The 5,725-nt window shown below is 39.7% G+C and overlaps 1 long non-coding RNA gene across 1 annotated transcript; it reads left to right on the forward strand.

Moving 5' to 3' along the window:
* The first annotated feature begins 283 nt into the window (after nucleotides 1-283).
* On the forward strand, nucleotides 284-1,876 carry LOC104596374 (uncharacterized). Its single transcript, XR_735034.3, has 3 exons — nucleotides 284-456; nucleotides 547-674; nucleotides 826-1,876. It is a non-coding gene; the product is annotated as an uncharacterized LOC104596374 (long non-coding RNA).
* The last annotated feature ends 3,849 nt before the right edge of the window (nucleotides 1,877-5,725 follow it).

Genomic DNA, 5,725 nt, shown 5'->3' on the forward strand with positions numbered 1-5,725 from the left:
AGATCATTGTTAAGATGTTGACTGGTGGAGCTGAGCCACATCGTTTGTCCCTTAAATAGAATTTGAACACGTCATAGATATTTCTAAATTTGATAACCTGCCCAAACCCTGAATCCACGTTCTGTGCACCCGTGGGTGCAATGGGCGTGTGAACCCGCTAATCGTATTCAACCACGTCGATCTTCCAAATGTTAACGGTCAAATGCGCATAAACTTGGTTTCAACGGTTCAACCGGATACGAGCTGGAGTCAATATGACCCACTGGTTGCATGATTAGCCCAGGAAACCTCATACTGAGAGATTTTTGAGTGATTTTTCCTTGGAGCTGTCCTCCTTCCACCGAACCCAACCACACACCGAACCCTTCCTCCATTGGCAGCGACAAGGAGAGAACCAGTGGTTCGTTTCTGACTTCCTCTTCTCTTCTTCTTCTCCTCTTACAAGTAGCTCCGGTGGTAGGTTTACTCTTCCATTCTTCTTCTCTTCTCCTCTTCTTCTTCGTCTTCTCCTTCTTACAAGTGTTTATTCTGTTCTGTTTTCAACAGAAACAACTCACATGGAAGGAGGATTGGCGACCACAGCATCCACCGACTTAGACAACCTCCGGAGGGAGCAGCAGCCACTCACCTGGACAACCACCGGAAGGAATAGCTCCGATCTGAAGTCTGAACAGGTCTGACTAATATATCTTAGAAACAAATCTGAAGTCGTTTTCTTCATGTAATTTGAATGCTCTGTAATCTAACTAACTGTAGTTCCAATTTTCATTTCACAAATCATTTGGATCTAACTAAGAATGCATCTTGTGATCTGACTAAGAGCAGCAGCCACAGAGATTGTTGCTACCAATTGCCGGAGATCATGTTCAACTGCTCAACCTTCTTCCTCTCTCTCTCTCCCTCTCTGAATTTTAAATTTTCAGGTTCTCAGAGGTGGCTGAGCTCTTAGACAGTTGCTAGCTCGAAATCCATGGCAAGATAGAGACAAGATTGCTGTCCCCAAGAACAATTTACGAAGCATACCTTGTATTCAAATTGGCGAAGAATAGAAAAGGCCTCGACTTTCTCCGGACAAAGCTGTCTGTAACTGTTAAGGTTTGCTATAGAACTAAGGGCGGAGATATCCAGAGTGTGTATCTGGATCTCTAATTGCCTCACCAGCTGTATACTAGAGTGATTATCAACCATGTACATAGCCGTAGGTTCACCTTGCAACCTCCCATATTGCTACCATTCATGTGGCTAGTGAAGGGATGAGAGATCCATCCTATGGACGCCCAAAGATTGCGGAATAAGGGGCGAATTTCAAAATTTTATCTCTCCCTTCAACTGGGAATCGTATTCCCTATTTAGAAAATCATATTTTCAAGGATCAATATTGAACCATAAACTGAACCAGATCTGAACCAAAAAGGAGTGGGAGAGGATTATACCTGATACGGAGAAATACTATCTCCCAATGGAGGTGTTCACGCCCAAGGAAGGATCCAAAATCTGCTCCCACTGAAGATGGCGCAGTGAAGGATGGAGCAGAATCAGCAATGTTCTTCAAAAGAACTTGACCCTTCGCAAGAATCAACTGGACGGCTTGTGAGTACAGCTCCAATCAATCTTTTCCCAAAAGATTGAAATCAAGATCCAATCTTGATTGCTCCCAAGAACTGGAGATCGAACTGAAGGAATGGTAATGGCAGGAAGGTGGCGGCAGAAGAGAATTCGCAGTATGCAGGAAATCTCTTAATCTCTCTTTCTTAAAGAGAAGAATGCTTTTGATGTTGTTGTTTTCTTCAAAGCTGCCGCCCCCTTCCCCTTTTATAATCTTAAAGGGATCAGCTCCTAATCAGATTAGGAGTTGCTAATTCCAAATCATATTTGGGTTAGAAGTCCCTTAGTGATAAGGGATAATCCTTATCTTATCTGCAGAACAGATCAGCTGTCTCCTAATCTAATTAGGAGGTTTCCAGATTTAAATCTTATTTAGATCTTGGACTCTCTGAGTGGATAGGGTCTAAGCCCAATCCTTTTAGCTGACCCACTTCAGAATTCGCTCCCTTTTAAATGACTGATCAAATCAGCCCAGTTCGAAATGGGCTTAAGGCCCATTTAAGGTTATGTACTAAAAAACCTTCCAAATTGCTGCCCAGTTGGGCTTCCTTGTATGGCGTGGGACCCAAGCATTGATCTACACATCAGCCACATGGGTTCAGCCCAGCCTTTGTTACAAGGCCTGGCCGAATGCACTGCTGAAGACAGTGTACCCCCTGAAACCCATCAAATGAGCTCTATGGGCCCAACACTTACACTAAGTGGTCCCTGGGCCAAGCCACCTTGTAACACCCAGGGACTGTGGGCAGATGCAAGATTAGCCCATCAGGTGTTATCCTCAATGGTCTTACACTTAACCTCTCAGCACATAATGATCATACACTACCCGACAAGAGAGGACCTCTCCCTCGGCTGCAAGGAACAGTGTTGCACTCTCCACTCATATGGATCCCGGGAATTAAAACCTTCTTGCAAACTTTTATATCTTATATAAAATATATTTTGCAAACAAATCTCAACGGTTGAAATCGGCTGCCGGCAGTCTTGGTTTCCATCAGTGAGAGTGCATCCCCGATCATTACCTTCGTCCGACAAAGGGGCTGATCCTGTCACTATGATCACCCACTCAGATGAATTCTCGGACTGTCCCAACATACCCAGGTTTTGACCCCCGCTAAGGATCTCACTGATTGGTACATCAAAGATAGCCCAATCCGACACCTAGTGCAGTATCATAATCGAGTCTAGGGGTCGGGTGTAACTTTTCAGTTTTGCCCATCAATCTCCAAGGTCCAGGGCAATACTGGAAATCTAGTCCAGTTCAAAGATTCAATTAATCCTACACTGTATGTGCCTAGGGTCTCACCCTGGCAGCAGAGACAGGCCACCTTAACCGACTTGGTGGCACCACAGTGTCAGCCTTGTCAGGATAGGTCTCCCCAGACCGACCCACCGGCTGTGAACATTCTAAACTAACACGAGTCTCATTAAGTGTCCAGTTTAAGGGTATTACACAGAAACTTACCAAGGGAACATGAATCAAATATGTATCTTTATTCATTTACAATAAACTCATAAAGTACATCATTCTAATTGAAGCTAAGGGCATACAAAACTGTCTAACAGCTAGGTAGATGGATGGGTGGAAGTAGAGATGGATGAATTATTTAACGACATAGGAGAAGATGGGGAAGTGGATGTGGCTAATTGGGCCTAAAATAGAGATGGATGAGTTATTTAACGACTAGATGGATGGGTGGCCACCGGATGTCTGGTCTTATTATCCAAGGAAAATGATTGGGCCTAAAATAGAGTAAATAAATAATATAGGCTTTTCTTTTGCTCTACTTTGTATATATTATATACCTCTTCTTTTGAACAAGTGCATTTTGACAGAATCAATGTAAAATTCAACTATATCATGTGTGCTCGTCATCCTTGTTCTAGATCCATTTGTGCTTTATGGATTCAAAAATTTCATCAAAGATGAGACTAATTAGGGTCTCTTTGGTTTGTAGTTGGAATCGGAATCGAAATCCTCTTGAATCAGAATTGGAATGGTCCATTCCCATAGTTTATTTGGTTCAGACAGGAATGTGAATGGGAATTAAAATCAGCAGGAATGGAATTTCATTCTCAAGGAAAGAGCAGGAATGACCATTCCCTCAAATGGGAGAATGCCATTCCAGCAAGAATAGGAATGGGATTTCAATTCCCCCCAACCAAATACTTGGAATTGAAATAGCCCCTTCCAATTCCAATTCCAGATCCCTATTCCTACAAACCAAACGGACCCTTAGATTGCAAGCCTAAAATCCATTAAGTTATTGTTGATCAGCTTCACATCATTTTCCTTTTTAATTTTTAAAAACCTCCTCCAAAGTCTTACTTGTTCCAAGCAAAAGTGAATCGTTCGCCGATTCTTGGTCCTTGTCACATTTCAACAAGAATAAGATATGGGTGATTAAAACTATCAATCATTTCATTAAAAGATTCTACAACTTTTAACGAATTTGTTTGAAATGGACAATTGCCAACCAAAATTAGAAAGCATTGTTATAATTCATTATTCTTTTAGTTGTTGCTCATTCTGAAATTCTCTCTTCCAAAATGAGCAATTTGATATAGTTACATATCTTGTAATTGCTAATAAATTTACTTGGGCTGAGTTTGGAAGGAGTACAAATGTAAATATATAGAGTGCAAAACCTTATAATTTATATATATATATATATTTACGCTGTACATATTTGCATTTGTATTGCTTCCAAACTGAGCCTTGGTTTCATTCCTAATCAGCACTTGGTACTCTATGAGTTCAAACTAGGAGAGGGATTGGAGATCATTTTGACATTAGCAGAATTAGAGGATTTTAGGGTACAAACACTGAGTTGTCTGTGGTTATTTTCCTTTTTTTTTTTATTGTCTTCCCATGCCAAAGAATCCAATAAATCGATTAGTTACAACAAAGAACGTTGGTTTTGATTACGGTGTAATAGGAAATTATAGGAAACTTAGCACAACTCAATCTTTGTCGAATTTTTTTTTTTTATTTTTTTTTTCTGAACAAGCAAAAACCATTAAGCACTAGAAGGTAGTAATACAGAGTGAAATATTTTCACCATCCATTAGAGGTTTCAGCACACTTTTAAAACCGGAATGAACCCTTCTGTGTTTTAATAATTGTGAACCAAAATTGAACCAAATCAATCGATTAAACCAATTATTTGGTTTGGTTTTTTAGTATTTTACATTTATAATATACATTAAAAATAAGGGTAAAATGCAAAAATCTCTCCTAAGGTTTCTGACAATAATAAAATTCTCCCCTATATTTTATTGTAACAAATACCTCCCTAAATTTTTGAGAAATTCAACAAAAACCTCCCTTCCACTATTGATCCAAATGGAGAATGTAAACACTTACGAAATTACCCCCGAAGTATCATTTAAAGATATCATAAAATACCATATTTGCCCTCCTTTTTATTGTACAAGACTCTTCCACCGAGCTCCCATTGTTCTTCCTCTGAAACTAGAAGGTATTCGTTTTCGTTACTACAAAAATGGCTTCCTGCTAACTTGCATTTATGGCACTTTTTCTTTTCCCATTTTTTCTTTTTTAGCCTCGTCATCAACCATGCGAGTAACTTCGAAATTTTGGCTTGTCATTTCAGAAATTGATCTCAGATCGCCAATGTCTTAAAATTCCAGACTTTGAAATCGTTGTGAAACTTGAGGCATTTTCATAATTGATTCATGAATCAAAATTTTGAAGGTTACCAAATCTGGAAACCAATTTCTATCTTTGTGGGTCTCTCCATTGTCTCTAAGATGTGTTTGGAAAAACAGAAAATTTGATATTGATAAAACGACATCTGTAATGGCTTGAAACTTGACTATTGTTAGCATTCAGAGCATGGCATCTGTATACCTGGATCTCAAATTTTATTTGCACATGTAAATGTTTAGGGCGGTCCAGTTGCCATTCAAAATTTTTAGAAAAAAATAAAATGACCTAGAAAATGATACGATCCCCGACAAATGGTGCCTCACTTCTCCACCGCATGAACCACAAATGGTGTCTCCCTTTACCTGTGTTATCCTTGCCTGAACCACAAAAATGGTGTCTGACTTATCAACCGGTATAAGTTTCAGCAGTGAAACAAGTAAAGGTGGT

The sequence above is a fragment of the Nelumbo nucifera genome, chromosome 3 (genome assembly GCF_055504915.1).
Source record: "Nelumbo nucifera cultivar China Antique chromosome 3, China Antique-T2T, whole genome shotgun sequence".
NCBI classification, from domain to species: Eukaryota; Viridiplantae; Streptophyta; class Magnoliopsida; order Proteales; family Nelumbonaceae; genus Nelumbo; species Nelumbo nucifera.